General features: G+C 39.6%; 1 long non-coding RNA gene across 1 annotated transcript; it reads left to right on the forward strand.

The window, feature by feature from the left end:
* Positions 1 to 3,701: 3,701 nt before the first annotated feature.
* On the forward strand, positions 3,702 to 19,774 carry 4930529K09Rik (RIKEN cDNA 4930529K09 gene). The gene is made up of 4 exons (NR_040457.1): positions 3,702 to 3,825; positions 16,503 to 16,746; positions 19,059 to 19,229; positions 19,692 to 19,774. It is a non-coding gene; the product is annotated as an RIKEN cDNA 4930529K09 gene (long non-coding RNA).
* Positions 19,775 to 19,853: the final 79 nt, after the last annotated feature.

Genomic DNA, 19,853 nt, shown 5'->3' on the forward strand with positions numbered 1-19,853 from the left:
TAATCAAGCAAATGGATAGTTCTTTGTTTATCAATTTGCTTGTTTTTTAACTTTTAATCATATAAACTTTACATCAACCCAGCAGCTGACAAGGGGGGCCTACAAAGGATGAACATTTTAAAATGTACCCAGATTGCTAAGGGCAAAGATATTACAATTTGTTTTGATGTTAAACATGGATAATTCCAAAAGCCATCTTGTGCTTTTATAAAAGCCTTGGCCAGAATCCATCGGATAATAATTGCATCTCTCTTTGTGATGTGAAGGGAAAGAAGAGAGTAGAAAGACAAAGTGACCAAGGTGCTGTGTTGTCCACACTCCACATGAACGGTACAATTTCCCCAGCTCGGTGTGAGCCAACTTCAGTTCACGTGGCCATTTTGCCAAGCTCTCCTTTGGAAGTTGTCAGTTTCCTTTCCTGTTCCTAATATATAACAAAGCCATTTTTGTCTGAGACACAGTTGGCTTTATAAACATCTTATATTTCTGACTCTGTCATTACTTTATTGAACAGAAATAGATATGATCTGGTTAAGGTAAAAGCACATTCACTATTAAGATGGAGTTAATGTTAGACTGGTAAGTATCCTGTAAATATGCAGGTGTCATAGAAATAATAACAGCAGAAAGCTATTGCCTGCCCTGGGGCAGAAGAACATGGGAAGCTGTTGGAAATGCTACATTTTCAATTGAATTGACCAATATGGCTAGAACTAGCCACAGGGGTGTTCCCAGCATGTGGCTGGTCAGCTGAGCTGAAAGTTAAACACAGTCTAGATTTCAAAGACTAAAGCACTAATTAGACAGTACTAATTTGGCTCACCCCCAATTTACTACCCAGCCAAGAATGGCCTCAAATTATCTTTCTTCCCGTGTACCCTTCCAAAATGCTGGCATGATAGCCATGTATCATTATATATAACATAAATGACATTTTTGATACACAGGGTTATGTACCATATTTTCTCATACACATTCTTTTATACTTTTCTACAAAAGGATAAATTATCATATATAACTGCATTTTGTCTTTACTGGCTCAGAAAAAGCGAACGGCAGCTCCAACAATCCTCAAAGGGGTTTTGTTGTTGTTGGGAAAGGGGACGCTGAGGCTGATGCTGAAGATGTGGAAACCTGGACACCGGTAGCAATTGCTGCCAAATCAACTTGATCTGCTGGGATGACGTAGTGTGGTCACAGAGGTATTGAGAGAAGAAACAGAAAACTGAAGAGCAAAAGATCTTTTTCTCCCCCAGCCCTTCAGTTTTCCTTGGTGCCTCCAATGGACAGAGGCCAGTAGGAAACCAGTTCTGAGAGAGAAATGCGATTCCTTGCACTAAGCTGAATTAAACAAATAGCTCAGTAAGCGGGGCAACAAATATTCATCAAGCAGTAGGTATAGTGCCAGATAGGAGCAGCACAGCCACAAAGCAGGCCTGTCTCTGTCCTCATGCCACTTTTCTTCCAGTGGAAAAAGCAAACACAGAACAAAGGTACAGGGAAGCAGCGGATTTCAGAGCAAGTGCCATGCAGCAAAGATGCTAAGTTTGTGGCTGTATATCAGAGGACCTACTTATCAACTGGACTCATTGCTGCAACAAAGTAACCAACAAAACCACAGGACAAAGAAAGGGCTTGCTTTCACTTTCAGTTGTAGCTGACTCCATCCCTGATGCTTGGAAAGTTCTGATGATTGGAGCTATATCCAGGTCCTTGTGTGCACTCAGAAAGCAGAGAGAAAAAAGGAAGCCTATGCTTAGCTTGCTATCCCCTTCTTGTTTGGGCCAAGTGTGAAATGTATAGATGGTCCTATGCATGTAGATTGGGTCTTCACACTTCAGCTAACCTTACATGGATACTCCCTCACAGAGAGTCAGTGATTCTAGATCAGTGGTTTTTGGTCTACCATTGGCAACTCCTTTGGCATACCCGATATCTTGCATCTCAGATATTTATAGTATGGTTCATAACAGAGGCAAAATGAGTTGTGAAGTCTCTGATAATAATTTGTGTTTGGGGGGGTCACTGCAACATGAGGGAGTGTATTAAAGGGTCACACAGCATTAGGAAAGTTGAGAATCACTGTTCAAGATCCTCTTATTGGACAATCAGTATTAATCATCACAGAAAGTAACGAGAAGAGCACAGAGTACATCTGGAATTTGTAAAGGGCCAAGGTCGCCAGGACAAGTAGTAACTTCTCAGAAATGTGGCTTCTGGTACTAGCATACCAGTAGGCATCTCATAGTGATACAGAGTCATAATGACACAAGTGTGTTGTGCACTAATTTTCCATACAAACATCAATAAAGATACTATTGTTGCCTTCTTACCCAATATGCAATTAGTGTTTATCACTGAGTTACTTAGAAAAAGAACTGGATCTTTCATTAAAGGATTTGTGTTGAAAAACTGAGAAGAATTAAGTGCAGTTTCCATTGATTTGATAGATTTATACATTAACCTAGATTCTAAAATGTAAGAAAAAATATTTTGGTCCTTCAAAGAAAAGGTGAGGTTCATGTTTGATGTCTTTATGGTTAGCTAATCCTTTCAAACAGACCCCTTTCTATTCTCAGGCAAGGTCAATGATAGCAGAGAGTGTCCATGTTCAATTCCTGGATCCCTACATCTAATGATCTATCTCTTATGGATAGCCGTAGTTACATTGATGAGCAAAGTCAGCTCTATGGATTCTCTTGACAGATCAATGCTTTCAGACAACCCTGATTTATTGGGAGAAAATGAACATGGTTTTCAAATAGGAGAGGATCAGTTTAATAATTCTATTGGCTTCAGGTTGCTCTTGGAATAAATGATGATGATCTTTGCTGGGCAGTGGGCGTCGGGGAATAAAGGGAGTGGGAGAAAACTCGCATCCCACCAGAGTTCCCATGCTCTGAGTGGGTGGACGTGGGAGGACTGATTCATGCGTTCCACTCAGTTCTGGGTGGGTGTCTGGCTGTGTGAAGCTATGGACTCAGCCCACTGGGGTTGGACAAGAGGCAGCCCGAGGTCTCTGGGCCTCAATGAAGCCAGAGATAACAGGTTCTTAGTCTCTGGCGTCCCAGACACCACTGGACACCTCGGAAGACCTGAGAACAAAATGGAGGCCCTAGGGGCGGCTCAGTCATCCCTGTGGCTGAAGGGAAGAGAGGGCAGGGTGGAGAGGGGGCTCTGGGTGGTTCCCAGGCAGGTAAGAGTCCTTGGCCCGTGGTTAGAGTGTAGAAAGGCCTTCTAGCGGAAGGTTAGATGCAGCTCTTTAGGGGAAAGCCTATGCCATGGTTTAAGCACTTTGGGCCTTGATGAATAGAGACAGTCTATGGTTTTAGAGATTTATTGTAGAAAGGCAAAGAGAAAGATAGAAGGTAAAACAAAGAGAGAGGCCGGCCATGCCCACGTGGAGAGAGGGGGGAAAGGAGAGAGAAAAGGAGGGTTAGAGATGAGAGTAAGAAAAATGAGAGCTTAAAGAGAGTGAGGAGGGGCCAAGCAGCCCCTTTTATAGTGGGCCAGCTACCTTGCTGTTGCCAGGTAACTGTGCGGAGGTGCATACCTGGCTATAGTCAGGTAACTGTGGGGACGGAATCTAGCCAGAATGTCAGAAGCTTGGGACATTGTCTGTGTAACTTATAGTCGCAGAATTATGGTGATGCGGGCTTTGTGGTGTCTCTGGGAATGTGGCTCACTGTTCCATCCCTTGTAGAGTTTCCTACTGGGTCTCCACTGGGTCACCCACTGGAGCAAGCCTCATTCAACCAGAACAGGCTGCCTTTCATGGCCCCACAGATCTGCCATAAGCACAACATTTAACGTGAAGAGAAAAAGGTAAGAAGATGAGAAAGGGAGGCTCTGAACTGATTTGGAAAATGACTCCTTTCTGAAGAGATCATAAGTACTGTATGAAGGGAGGTAGGAGAAAGAAGAGGGAGGCTTCAGGGCAAAGGGAAGAAAACTTGCATCCTCTAAAAAAACAACATGAACTGGGACACAGACAAAGTATAATTGTCTGAAGGAAAGATGATGAGAGGTGGTTGGAATGGGATTACACAGGGTCCCTGCAAGTCATGGAAAATAATGCGGATTTTACATAATTGCTATGGGAACCACTGTAGGATTTCAGGCAGGAGACTGGTATGATTTGATTTACATATGTAAAAGGTCATTCTCTCTTCTGTGTAGAGGGAAACTCGGGGGGGGGGGGGGGATCAGAGGGAGACTGGAGTACAACCACAACAGCCCAGGTAAGAGATGCTACTGTCTGGGATTCTGCTTGAAGCAATGGAAAGCCTTAGAAATGGATGAATTCAAGATGTAGATTAGAAGGTGAGCCACATCACCATTAGAGAATGCGATGATTCATGTAATTCACAAGTAAATTTTCCAAATACCTAACAGTTAACGTCAAACACAAAAATTTATTTTTTTGAAAAAGAAAACAAAATATGTTTTCATGGGAAATCATTCAAAATTGAACAAAACATTTCTTGAATTTTTTTTTATCCTTCTTTAGAAGATTTCTACCAAACTCACAAGTTATTTTGACTCTAAATCCTTCTCTCCATTTCTGTCTGCCATCTGACACATTTCTCTGTCAATTTCTTGAGTTCCTCAAATTCAATTACTTTCACTCCATATGTTAAAGATCTGGTTGTTTTGAGGCAAGTCTTAATTAGGATGAAAAGATTATTTTTCACTTAATCTAATCCACACGTTGGCTACACCATTTAGATGGGCGCCGCACCTGGCTGACTCGGGGCAGCATCTGCTGGCCCAGACTGCTGCTCAGCCTGCGCGCACTAAGGCCTCCGTCTAACCAGAATTATCTTTGCTTTGAGTCAAGAATCAGATTTAACTGATATAACCCACTAAGGTTAAAATCAGCATGATCCGTACTTACTAATGCCACATATGCAGACATTTGCAAGAACGTGTCTTTCCATTTAGTTCCAATATCTGTTTATGCTTATTTTCCAGTGTTCTAGATGAGTTCGTGGAAATGCTAGATTACAAAAGCTTAACAGGTGATGTTCTTTTCTTCTCTTCTCTCTCTCAAATAATGAATGGGAACCTAAATTAGAAACCAAATTCTCATTTGCTGAAGGATTGGAGACGGAGCTGATGAACTGGATTTTTGAGCAATGGCTTTCTGCGGTTAGGACTACATGACTGAGTTTAGCTGACCTAACAATAAGGTTACCAGCTTCAATGAAATAGAAGGTAAACGCAGATCATTGAGGGATGGAGACTGTGTAAAGGAGGAAGAGGCACAGGTAGCAAAGAACATGTAAGCATTCAGAAAAGGAGACTGTGAAGACACCTAGAAAAATCTACACAGCTGAAAAGGGAAAGTCAAGCTAAAGGAAGATGGCATTTTAAGAAAAGATGTATATGGACATGTCTGCATCCTCATGAAGACGGTGGGGCTAAAGGGAGCCATTCAGAAAGCAACATCAGGAAGTGCAGTGTCCTTGAGAGTGAGGCAATGGGGCTGAGAGCATCAGGAGAGAGATTGGCCTCCATAGTAACAGGTGGGAACATAACAGTGACAAAGGCGAGTGAACCGGGTTTTCTAGATTTAGTTGTGGGCAGATGGAGTTTTCATTCTGTGTTTTCTATTTTCTGAATGAAACATGAAGTGAGGTATTCAGTTAAGAATGAGAGGGTGGGAGGTGTAAAACTTGCAAGTTTGAAATTGAAGTCGTGCTGGGTGGGGAGGCACGGTTTGGTTACTGAGGAGACAATTTCTGAGCAATGCCAAAGACCCCTTGAGGGGTGTGAGGATCTAAAGTGAGAGAGCTGGCTCTGTGCTGGAGCATGCTCAGGCAGTGCTTTAGTACTCAGGGATAAAACTCGGTGGACTCATTGTAGGAGAGGTGGCTCATTGTAGGAGAGGTGGCTCATTGTAGGAGAGGTGGCTCATTGTAGGTCCTGATGGAGGAGTGGATGGGGTTAAGGAGCTGAGGGTATTAGCAAGAGCATTGTTTTGTCCATTTAGTCAACAATGATCGCCAAACCTATCAAAAGCAAGTACAAAATATGGTAATGTAGGGCTAGGTTCTATGTTGAGTTTCCCCCAAAACTTGGCATAGGTTTGGTGTTTTCCTTTAATCTATCCTTCCATTTTCTCTCAATTCTTCTCATAAATAATTAATAGGTTTCAAAATAGTGATATATATTTAGAACTTGCCGTGTATCAAGTACATTTGTTTTTTTGTTTTTTTAATGTATCATAGCATCACTGCTTACAGCACGACTCAAGGAAAGCACCTTTATCAGCCCTGGTATACACGACATTATACACGACATGTATGCATTATACATGACAAAGGCATGAGCAAAGGTGTGGGACAACTCACAGGAACAACCACAGTACGTTCAGAGCACTGTGACTGTGCCTACAGATTCAAAGTCGTCATCAGGTAGTGAAAATGCTCAATGGCTTTTACTACAAGATTCAAAAGCTCCCATTTAAGACATATAAGTCACCACTCTTATCAGCAGACTCTTCTGCAAGGGATAAGAGCTTTAAGCTGTTGTAAAACTGAATAAAATTAATATCCCAAATGATGTGTGTTTACAAATGAAACAAGCATGCCTATGCAAGCTGTGATTGTCTTACATAACAAAAGGAGTCTCTGTTCTTAAACTCTCAGTGGTTTATATGGAATAAAGGAATTACTATTTTATTTCATTTATTTAATTAATTAATTTATGTATTTAATATTGGCTATGGAAAAGAAACACTTCTAAAACTGAACTTTGAAAATAAGCAATCTCTCTCTCTCTCTCTCTGTGTGTGTGTGTGTGTGTGTCTGTCTGTCTGTCTGTCTGTCATCTGTCTGTCTGTCTGTCTCTGTCTGTCTGTCTGTCTGTCTCTGTCTCTCTTTCTGGTCTTTCTTTTTTTTTTGCTTCCTTCCTTCTTACCTTTCTTCCAATTAAACTGAGATAATTCCTCAGCTTTAGAAACTACTCAACATCTAAAAAAAATGCTGTTATGAAGACAATTTTTCCTCTCATACAACAAACAAAACTTAAAATGTATCCTCTTTTCCAAAACTGAAAGAAACAATCACAAAATCAGATGGCAAGAACTTGGGCTTTTAAGAGAGGATGAAACTCATCATTAAAAAAGTGGAGAGTGTTCTCTTAGTTCCTCCCTTGGGGTGGGGGAACACAGAATTCCTGCTACATCATGCAGACATCTCCTTTGATTACTAATACTTCTCAAGACCCCACTCTTTGAAGATGCTCACCCTCACTATCTCTAAAGACACTCCAAGGTCAGAAACGCATCACGTTTTCTTCACAGCTTTGGTCATGCATGACGTGGCAGCCAGGTTTAGTAATAGACAGCTTCTGTTGAGGATTGAGCACATCTTCAGACAGAGTGCTTACTCTCGGCTGCATAGGAGCCTGTTTGAGTTTATTTAAGCGCTCATTTTGAAGTTCATTTAGATTCATGGAAGATGTGTGAAAATAATATAAGAGTTCTCATTTATTCCTCGCTTGCTTCCTAGGAAAGCTCTCTTTTATCTGACCAAATTACGGAGATGAGACTCGGGAAAAACCACACTGCTACAATAATCTGAACTGCACTGCTCATCCTAACACCATGTACCTAGGCTCCTCACTACTGTTATTTGCACAGTGGAGTGTGTCATTTAACTGATGTTTGTCTTAGTTTCCTCTAATCTGGGATAATCTCATGGCCTTTCTTTGTCTTTCATATCGTTTGCCCCTTCAAAGAAGGCTGGTGGGGTTTGATGCTGTTGTTGTTTGTCTGTTGGGTTTTCTGTTTGTTTGTTTGTTAGAATTCTTTCAGCATGCATTTTTAACGTTGCCTGCTAAGAAAGAAGTTGTACATTTCTGTAACAGCACTGCAGAGGAGGAGCCTCAGTGGCTCTGCTGGGTTGAGTGGGTAGCTTACACACAATAGCACGGAAGTGGCTTGTTTCTATATCATTATCTCAGGGGTTGATGATGCCCATGCCTTATTCACAAATGACATCCAAGGCACATGCTTTGTTACGGTCACTTCGACAAGGTCTCTCTAAGAAAGTTACTAGCTCCCCTTAGCTAATATGTAGTTCAGGGGTATGACTGAAAAAGTACACAAATTTCTTCTCAAACTTCTACCCACTAATTTTATCTTGTAACAAAGATCCTGTCCAAAACAATATTGACTGTGGTTTCTATTTCCCTGTTTTCTTCCACCTGATGAGATTTTCTTTTAAATGCTGATACCTTGTTCCTACCACTAATTAAATGAGAATTTACTGAGTATTCTATCCCTTGTCTTCCAATAAGGCTGGAAAGGGGATACTGTTGTTAGCATTTGATTATGAAGAGACTTGTTCTTAGATTGCCATAATAGCTTTTATTCTTGAGCTGCAGAATTGCAAAGGCAATAAAGAAGCTCCGAGCTCCGAATCATTACCCCTTCCTCCCTCCTTACATTTACCTCACTCTTACTGCTGTTAACCATTGCCCACATTTAAAGCTGACTCTCTTTTAACTCTTTTAACTGTTGTTTAGATTTGTTTGTAGTCAGAAATGTCTTTTACAAAGAAAAAATATATTATACTGAGTCTTTATCTGAGGAACAATTGTTGGAGAACATATGAATGAAACTAAAGATATGAAAAATGCTCCCCAGAACGCATCCCAAGATGATATCATATATCTCATATTTATAAGGAAGCCTATCTATTTCAGTCACTTTTCCGTCCCCAAACCACAACTTTATATACACTTGTAAAGCCGAGATGCTGGGCTAGTGGAAAAATAAATAAGAACATGGATAGTATTGAAAGGTCACATGAAAAAAGATTAACCCCTACAGAAAAAACATATGCCCATTAATTATAAATCTTCTCTGTAGAGTAGGGGCAAATCAGGCAGAGGCTGAGCCACTGCCACATCTGTTATTCAGTCATTCCTCCTTCCTTGTTGTGTTCAGTGTCTTTCTTAGCTAACTGTTGCACAAATAAAGAATAGTGGCCTTTGTTTTTGTTTTTTTTAAAGAATGTGAAGTTATGCATTGGGTCAGAACATCTATGAGCCTGTGGGACTTTGGCTGAATGTCACTGAAAATTATGTATGCATTAGAAAACCATCATCATTTGTCTAGCTGTGGAGACACGAAACCTGTTGCCTAATGCAAAGACAGAAAATTTCACTTTGTGTTTTCCTTTTTTTTTCCTTTAATGTTTAATAAGAGAAACCCAAGAAATGTATCTTGGGGAACTCTACTTCCAACCATATAGGCGAATAGATGTGCTCACTGGGATAAATGAAGACACCATAGAAATTTCACTGCCTCTCATTTTTCTTATTCTTGCGGTAAATGAAGAGAGGTTGTCCAGACTTTTAAGAATCATCTTATGATTTTTGACAATATTGGAATGGAAAGATATTAGGAAACTAGGTTTTTAATTAATTTGAGGACCTCTAGAGTTGAACTGTGTAGCAGGAAATCAAATCTCCTCTTTGCTAAAATGGTGACAGTCAGATGGGGTCTTATCAGTGTTCTGCTAGTGGTGTGTCCCACTAAATGGGGAAGTGTTGAGTCAGGGTATACTAAATATATACCTTTTGGAGAAGAGGAGCAAAGATAAGCTTTCATTGGCAATTTTTCTAATGACTAGCATGGCAGTAGAGAATCTGAAGGACAATTTACAGAAAAACTTATTAAGAGAGTACTGGTAACCACTGCAGTGTTAAGGAAAGGAGCCCATATTGTCATAAGTGTTTTTGTCAATAATTGGCACTTTCTAGTATTGAAAAGAATTATTAGTCATCTAGTCTAGTTACTCATCTGATACTCAGCTCTTATCTGGAGTATTTAGGTAAGAATCTGTCTAGTTTTTGCTTGGCTATATCCAGTGAGGAATAACTGTCTACTTCCCACACCAGCCTGTTTTTATCATTGGACAGTTTTGGAAGTTAGAAAGTTGTTTCTGACTTTAAGCTCAAATATGTTTTCCACCAGTTTCTGGCCACTCATTCTCATTCTCGCCCTGATCTTCAGAGCCATGAGTACCATGTTCAATCAGTGATGGCCATGATGAACAGCTTGACATCTCTTGAGGCATCTGACCTTACCAGAAAGTCATTCTCAATATTCCCAAATCCATTTGTCCAAAATCAACATAACATGATGACCACACCAACCTGCACCTCCCCTTGGTATTGCACACACTGAAAAGATATGGCTCCATCCTTCCCAATCCCAATTTCCACGTTATAAGATGAATATTTGTTATTCAAATATAACTACGACATAAGTGTTATTGCTCTCATATTTGAATAACTCTGCGAAATATATTTTAAGGCAGCAGGTAAAAACACTTGTCAGACATTGCCTGTTGGGTGAATAAAAGCTCCATTTAGATAGTCCCCAATTTTCCCTCAGTTTTTAAAATTCATCTTTTTAATATATATTCTAGCCGTTCACTTGTATGGCCTAAATTACAAATAAATCATTTATGCCTTCTGCAGAGCCAGGTGATTTTTAGTACATCTTCACAGCATTATTACATCCGCTCTTTCCCCTTTCCTTCACACTCCACTGATCTCCAGGAAATTCTCCGCTTAGGATTTTGGATCTCTGAACAGACATAAATGATATTGACATAGAAGATTATTGTGACTTTTTTCACTAAACAAAATCTGTTCCTACTGAATTGGAGCTAGTCTCCCATTACCATATTTCAAACTTACTCTACTTACTAAGCTTCGGTGACACCAGCGAGATATTTACCATCTGTGTTATGATATCTAATTCACTTGGTTACCTGCTAGAGTCAAATATATTGAGCCCATAGGATGTGATAATCACCAAAATAAATGTAACCTAGGATCATTATTTTTAAAATGGAAAAAGGAGAATTGAAAGAAGCAAGGGCATTGTAACTTTAATCTACAACTACTCACTGGGTTTGACACGTAAGGGCAGATAGTGTAGAGGGAGTTTCCACTACTTTTCTCTGCTTCCACAACTGATGTTATGTCAAAGGTAAGATGAAAATGGTCAAGAATTGCAGTTACCCCAAACCAGGACAGCAGAAGTCATTTTTCAGACTTGACTTTTAAGAGTATAAAGCCAGGTTTACAGTTCAGGAGCAACACAGTTTCTCATTCACAATCTGTCTTCCAGCCAACCTCTTCTATTACCAATATGAGGAAGGTACAGAGATAAAATACAGTTTCAACTTCAAATCCCTCAAACCGAATTGTGAGGAAGGGGAGGGGTCTGATGCTGACATGCTGGATGGAAGGGAAGCTGATGATGACCACAGTAGGGCTATCAGTTTTTCCACTGATAAGTATGAATTGAGTTGGAATAGGCAGAACATGAGAGTTAGGTTATTTGAGGCTTATGCTGCTAAAAGTTTGCTACAGATGTGCCTTTTGAGGGCTAGCTGAATAGAAAACTCCTCAATACATGTTCAAAATTGAAACAAAGCCACCATGATCTCTGAGACTCATTCCCTCATTTTTAAATGCTGCAAGAGGTTGTTTTGGCTTCCCCTTCAAAGGACTCCTTTCTCTGGTCCTAGAAATTTCATTCCACAGACACAGGAGGCAAAGATGCATTTGGTCTATACACTAATGTCCCTTCACCGACTTTCACTAAAGCCTGTATCTACTTTTCCCTTTCATAAAAATAATGTTAGTGAATTCCCATTCACAGGATGTATGATAAATAATTGTCTAAATTAAGCAACAGTGTATGGGAGATAATTTTTTTATTAGCTGTAATAGCTAGAGTTGACAATTTTCATGCACACTGAAGAACAAACAGGTTTCCTCAGTCTTCAAGATCCTCACAGAGTGGGACTGAAGATAAAACATGCATTCATACCTGATATATAATCTAGATGTTGGTATGTAGTGAAAGAGATATAGATAAAGAGCCTCAGAGGTTTTCAGGAAGAAGATATTCCTTCTGAGCTCAAGAATGCTACAAGCAAGGTGGAGTGCCTAATGGTGAAACAACAGGCTGCAAACACAAGGACTGTGTGCACTAATCTCAATTTTCCTGCCCTGCCTGTGTCCACATCATTTCACTGTACATTAGTTTCTTCAACCATTAAATGAGAAGGGAAAACAGCATTCTTGCCCAAAGTACTCACATCCTCTAGAGATGACTCAGAGATGAACACATCAATAGACAGATCCCAACCCAAGCAAAAACATCGGATTGTTCATGGAAAGCTTCACACTGCCAAGAATAGAGCAGAGATGACCTTGCTCTCCAGTGTCAGAACCCCCCAAACTCTACATTCTCTAAGACAGTCCCTCAGAGCCAAGCTCAGCTTGAAGCAGGCAGCTGATTGTTCACATAGAGTCCCTATGAAAAGGTTAACTTCTGTTAGCAAACTATCAGTAACCTGCCATGCCTAATTATCTTTCTTTATACACATTTTATTTTTCCAAAGTAATAAACAAATAGGAAAATATTTCTAGGATCCTGTGAAAACTAATCTTTCAAGGCTACTTTGTGGCTTAATAAATAAAAAGAAAAAAAAAGGAAAAGTCAAAACATTGCTTTTCACTGGGCTGTGTTTATTCTCTTTGGAAAAAAAAAACACTACAAAGCAGTGCTCATCTAAGTTCAAAGCCAAGTGCTTTGTCCTTTACACTTTTGAGTTAGTATTGAATTCACTTCACTCATGTTTTTACTGAACAGACAGATAAATTCTGGTAAATTCATGAAAATAAAGACAAGTAAGAAGTGCTAATTCATATAAAGACTAAGACAAATGCAGGGGAAACAATGTAGCCCTTACTCTAGACTACCCTCCAACCCAGCCTTTAATTAACAGCATGCATTAGTTACATCATTTAAAATTATCAATGTTACAACTAATGCATCCAAGACTGACTTTACAAAATAAATTCATTGTCTTTGGTACTTTTTGCTTGACTTTAACAGGGTCTTACTCTGGAATCCTTGCTACCCTGGAAAGATATAGTCCAGACAGGCCTTGAACCTAGTAATTCTTTTGCTTCTACCTCATAAATGCTGAGATTACAGGTGTCTACAACCACACCTGGCAACATGCCTATTTTGAAACTGGATTGTAAAAGAAACACTGTCTCTAGGGCCTACCTTCTAACATAACAATCATTCCTATAAAAAACCCAAGATTCAGACAAAGTGCCTAAAATAACTATCTGAAAATAAACTAACTTAAAGAAAAAAATCCTCATAAATAACACAAAATAAATCATAGTATGATGCTTTTGTTTTAAATAAAAAAATATGTATTTAAAATAGTTACCAGGGGTTAAGATTATTCAGATTTCTAGAGTAGTCTTCATTTTCAAAACCCTACTGACATAAATTTCTCTTAGAAATTAAGTCTGTGTTCGTCCCTTTCCTCTTCTCCCTCTCTCCCACTGCCTTTCCTCTTCCAGTAAAAAGGAGCTAAAATGAACCTCGTAATTGGTCTCCGCTCAGACTGAACACACAAGACAGAGGCCATCTATCTATTAAGAGGGTTTTCACACATGATGACGGGTCATACCTGACTACCCTAAGAGAAATGGAAAACCAATTCTCAAAAAGTAATTAGGCACAATGTTTTAGAGGAGGGAGAGAAATTTGGGGATTTAGGTTATTTCCAGAGCCATTTTCAGTTTCTAATCGAACATGTGACAAGCTTGGAAGTCATCACTCCCATCAAGATGAGAGGGGAAAGCCCAGCAAACTGAAAATCAAAAGCTCTTAGCCAGATGCAGTAGCACTTACCTGTAAGCCCAGTGCTAGACTGAGGGGGCAGGACAGCAAGACTGAGACAATCAGCAGCAACAGAGAGCCTCCTGTCTGGAGGAACAATGCATCAGATTGAGGTTACAGGGAAAATTGACACCCCCATACTTAAAAGACAGACTGGTGTTAGGTTTTGGCCCAGAGAGCTTGGCAGCATCAAGAACTGGCAGTGGACCAATTGCTGAGGAAGGGGCTTGCTGAAAGCAATCCCTGAGAGGCTGAGCCTTGAGTGAGCCCCTACAGTTTTGTGAGCTTTGCCTGTGTAGCTACCATACCTTTGTTCCCTTCAGAGTAACCAGAGAAAGATCTCCCCTTACTTTAAGTACATGTCAGAGGTGGTGGTGCTGGTGTTGGTGCTGGTGCTGGTGCTGGTGCTGGTGCTGGTGCTGGTGCTGGTGGTGTGGTAATGGTGGTGTAGTCATTTGAAGCAATACACAGGGTTTTCTGCTCTCCTTCTCTAAGGCTTCCATAAAAGGAAATATTCAACAAAAGCCTAAATCACTTGGGACCAACTGGATTCTCACAAACCCGGAGAAAGGAAACCACCCAGTTCTAGAACCCTGTAGCATCCCTATTTGCTACAAGAAGGAGATACCAAACAAAACAAAAATAAAGAATTAAAAAGTTGATAAATGCTTGTGCTAAGGAAAGAGGCACATGGAGAGGTAGATAATCACACACTATGCTGTGACTCCCACACCCTGTGTACACATCAATAGGGATCCTGCATAGCAATAAGATTGCAACTAGATAGAACTGCACCCTTCAGATATTGCTCATGTGGAAGACTTCTAGGAAACTAAAGACAACTGCTAAGATAAAAAGCAGTACACCAAATACAACTTTAACTATAAATACAACCTAACTGTTAACCAAACAAATAGAAAACCTCACACAAATACTCCAATGACATTAATTCTTCTTACCAGACAGATGTCAATGTTTCAACGAGAAGATACATTCTAAAGCATCCTTGGTGGCAAAAATAAAGTTTTGAAGACCACAGGGCAGTATCCACTAGACTTGGGAAATAGCAAACCCGAAAATCAGTCCTGTCTAATCTGCTGAGGGAGCTAATGGGAAAGGAGGGAAATATGAAAGAGAAAGAACAGATGACTCATGGAGCAGAGAGCCAGGGACTCTAAGAAAGAGGAAAAGAGAGCTACAAGTAAAAATTGGTGTGATAAAAATGGAAAATGACTTTGCTACCTTAGTTTGTAAATTTGGGACACAGCCGTTGGGGTGGGGGGGTGAAAATCAGTGAAAGATAGGTAAAGAGCATCAAAGAACTTCCTATAAGTAATAAAAATTCCATGAAAAGGAAGAAAGTAGAAATTAAACATAAGAAATTGAAGAGCTACAGCTGAGACTCTTTCACCAGTAGGACTTTGAGTAGGAAGACAGGGAAACTGGAGAGCATCAACAAGCATTTTAGCTCTCAGTGGACCAGTTTCATGAATAATTAGTCTGTAAATATCCACCCAACAAAATCTCACAGTCATTCATCATCCTATAGACAGTGCATCTTCAGATTGCTTCCTTCGTTTTTTTTTTTTTTTCTATTTCTATGCTCTTTGCTTACATGGCTTCTTCTACTTCCAAGTGTAACTTTTGACCTTTTTGGCAATTCAGTATTCCCCTCTCTATGTTACTATCTGACTCAATAAATGTGTGTGCGTGTGCACAACACACACACACACACACACACACACACACACACACACACACACACACACTACAATGGAGTTAAAAATAATACAATGAGGTTAATCATAACCCATATATGCAATTCCTACTCAACAGATATTATTCATCACGATGCTAGATTACCAATGGGCTATTTACAGGCTGACTGTATTAGATGGAGGTGTCAATTCTTGATCCAGTTATCTCTGACCTAAGGGGACAAGCTATACAGTAAAATAAAACTAGACAGATATTTGCTCACTAATTCACATTTGAAAGAGACTAGTTATAAGGTTATCTGTTCATGTGTTACGAATGTATCTAAATATCCATTTTTTCAGAATGTTACTTACATAAAAGCAATCTTCCCAAGAAAGTGATTTTAATTTAATATGTCACTTTTTACTTGAGCCTAATTTCTAGTTATTAGATAATATATCTGAAAGTAGGTTACATATCTCTTACTAATGATACCTACAAAGGGAGGGGGAAACCTCCCTGGAGAGCAGTATTGCCTATGTGTAATAGGATATGGAAAAGGAGTAAAGAATAACACTGTAAATATCAGCCCCAAGATAAACTCTGAGCAGGACCGAGGCCAGAATCCTCAGACTACTCAGGTACTATCTTGGTGACCAAAAGACACATGAAGATATTGAACCATCCATCTGAAGAGCTTGCATCCCCTTCCTTGAGTTATTTCACAGTGTCTCCTGTCCCAAAATATCTTTAGTTGTGTCTCAAATAAAATATGACTTGATGAAGCAGAAAGGAAAATGTATATTGAAAGCCAGTGTGTGTGTGTGTGTGTGTGTGATTTTCCTCTGGAGAGCACAGTTTATTTGAAGAAATGTGTCTTTCATCAATTTGATTTCAATTCAGGATGCTAATTTTCTGAATAAAATAAAAATCAATGTTAAAAGAAAATACAGCATTCTATCAGTTCTTTCTCCAGGAGTCCATTTTACATACGACTTCACTAGTTTGCTGAGGGTCATGGGAAGCTAATGTCTCTTTTCTATGGGTTTTCACACAGCAATGAAGGAAAATCCCAGGGTACAAGCATCATTCCGTATAGTGCACAGTTGTGTTTGACTTTTCTGGGGACCTTTCTTAAGAAGGAGTAAATTGTTTTGCTCCAGCTCTGCAGAGAGAGCCACGTACGTGTCACTGAGGCGTAAGGAGAATGTGACAAGAACTTTGTTCTTTTACTAATTCTGACCTCAGAATCAAATCAGCTGCCCTCGTGAATCGTATCTCTCCAACTGCATCTTGGCAAGGTAAACTGGGATGCTCTCTCTTCCTACTAAATGTTTCTATTTTAGAAAGATACACACAATATGTAGTAGTAGTAGTAGTAGTGGTGGTAGTGATGCTGATGTCCCACTTTGCCAGTCTCCTGTGGTCTCACATACCTTATGCCTTTTACTTTTTATCTTTTTCTTTATATGAATTTTTATCAGGCGTGAAGTAAACATTGTCCTCCACAGCACCTCTGTCTTAAAAAGGAATCCAACAGTGTTGTCACTGTTCAATTTGCAAAAGAAAATATCAAGATTATTTATTCATTCACCAAAATGAATTCTGAGTGCCTCAAGACTCGAATGACATTTAAAGGTGTCCCTGAGAACTTAAAATGGTCAGATGCTTTTCTCATTTTAAAGATGAAGAGACAAGATTCATACAGACCTTCGGTGCTTTATCTAAACTTAAAAAAAAGCAACATTGCAAAAATTAAATCATGATCTTTGAAAGGGGATTCAATGACAATCATCCAAATCAGATCACTTACACTTTCAAAAAACGGTAAAATGTTGTCTTCCTTACAGCACATGGAATACAGAGATGAACAGATGAAATAATAGAAGATAGATTATAGGTATAGAAAGATCAGCAGAGAGATAGATATCAGATAGTGATAAATAGATGACAGAGAGATAGAGAGGTATATAGATAGATAGATAGATAGATAGATAGATAGATAGATAGATAGATAGGCAGATAGATGACAGATATAAGGTAGATAGAGATAAAGACAGTTATACCGTAAGTAATAGGTGATAGAGGAGAAATAGATATCATGTAGTATAAAATCCCAGTATAATGTTTCATCAAATATTCTGTTATCTCCTTATATGTCACTAGATAGAACAACATGGCCCCTAAAAAAAGCAAAAGGAAGGAAGGAAGGAAGGAAGGAAGGAAGGAAGGAAGGAAGGAAGGAAGGAAGGAAGGAAGGAAGAAAGAAAGGAGGGAGAAAAGAAGGAAGGAAGGAAGGAAGGAAGGAAGGAAGGAAGGAAGGAAGGAAGGAAGGAAGGAAGGAAGGAAGGAAGGAAGGAAGGGAAGGAAGGAAGAAAGAAAGGAGGGAGAAAAGAAGGAAGGAAGGAAGGAAGGAAGGAAGGAAGGAAGGAAGGAAGGAAGGAAGGAAGGAAGGAAGGAAGGAAGAAAGGAATTGTCCAGACCCCCTTGGTTCTCCCTTCTAAGACTCTCTAATGCAAAAATTCGAATAATGAAGGCAGTGAGTTGAGTGAGCTTGCAATGCCTGTAGAGTAAAATAAGACCCTACTTATGAAATTTAATTGTATACCCATGATGGAATCTCTGAAGAGAGGTATATTCTGTACTCAAACAGAGATCAACAAACAAATCCAGAGCTTCTGAGGGCCTGACTTTTTTCTAACAATGAGCTCCTCTGAGGGCCAGAGGTTCTCATTTCCCAACTTAGCACAGCAGAGTCACGTAGGCAAACATGGGCATTTTGACTGCAGTCTCCACACACATTAGTTATTTCTGGCTGCCAGGAGCCACAAATAGGCTCGGTTGTTTTCAGTTTAAACCTCAACTCTCCCTCACTCAGAATCACAACAAATAGACACACAAAGTCCCCACCTCCAACCAGTTATTTTACCTTGAGTATACTTTTCCAAGGAAGACCTTTTATTTTTCTTTCCTGTATAAAAAACATTAAAAAAAGGAATTCCAAATCATGTTTCTCCTTCACTAGTATATTGCTAACTGCTAATTAGAGAGGATTTCTTTTACTAAATGATTTAGTTCTTATGTCTTCTTTAACACTTGAAAGGTTCCAGCTTCAGGAAAAGAAGGAAGTGCCTTAATTAAAGTATGAATGATTAAATATTCAGTTTTAATTGATGCTGCCCCATGCTATTATTTTGCATGTTTTCTGTAATTCTGTTATCAGAATCACCAAAGAGAGAGACATCAACTACTGACTAGACCTAAAATGTGGAAAGGGCTTCTGCCTGCTCACATTTAGGCATTTAAGTTCAAGAATCAACTGAAGAGTAATTTGTGGTTTCCATGGCAACATCACTAATTGCTGACAAACTGAATAAATGAATAAATAACAAATAAATAAATAAATAATCAACTGTTCCTGCAGCCACATGGATAATATCTAATATTTTTTAAAAGAGTGAAATAGCACTTTTTCTTAGGTAATTCAAGTCACTTTCCTGGTAGGAAAAAAAGCCAAGGACTTGAAGGGTTAATTCTTGTTTGACACAGGTGTTAGCTCAATGCTGCCCAGGTCTGTCAGGCTCTGGCTGCCAGCACTTTGTTTCTGTTACAGGTAAGGGAATTTGGCTGCAATGAAGAGTGAAGGATTTTTGCATCTTCCAACTTCAGAATAGCAAAGAGAGCGCGGAGGCAGATGGATGAGATGAAGAAATGGCACCCAACTCTGGATTTGAACATCTCTTAGACAAGAGGTGGGGGGAAATAACAAGCCGAGATAGAAAAGGTGAGTTCAAACCTGAAATCAGCCACTTGCCAGGGAGGTCAGCCAAGCGTGATCGCTCACTAGCAAAGGTTTCTGATTTCTCTGCCTGGCAGATTTGAAAAAAACATAACAAAAAGAGTGAACCCTTTGGGACTTGGGAACCTGTTCAACTGATACAATGTCACCATTCAAAACTCACCAATTTCTGAACTGCTGTGCATCATTTGTTAAAATTGCTTCAGCCCGAGTTACCTTCCCCTGCTCTCTAAGTCTCCTCACTGGGTCACCAGGACTAAGCAGGAACATTTTGATAAATTCTGTTTCCATGACGATGAATTAGAGAGTGAAAGGGGGGAGGTGTTGAGAGATCTGTATTCTGTAGAATACTCTCAAATGTTTGCCTGTTTTCATTTTTAGCCATTTAGTTCTCATGGCTCTGTTCCAGGACTCTTTAATTTGCCAGTAGCTGTTTTTCCTGCACAGATTACAGGAGTAATTCATCAGCGAATGTTTCACTCGGCGGTCTCATCTAATGTAAGGAAACATAAAAATGAATTTTTCCAATTATGCCCTTTGTTTGTTTAGAAAGAGTGTACTGCGTATCCTCCTCCTTCTCTTACCATCTAGCCTTCCTGTTTGTCTTTC

Source organism: Mus musculus, chromosome 14 (assembly GCF_000001635.26).
Source record: "Mus musculus strain C57BL/6J chromosome 14, GRCm38.p6 C57BL/6J".
NCBI classification, from domain to species: domain Eukaryota; kingdom Metazoa; phylum Chordata; class Mammalia; order Rodentia; family Muridae; genus Mus; species Mus musculus.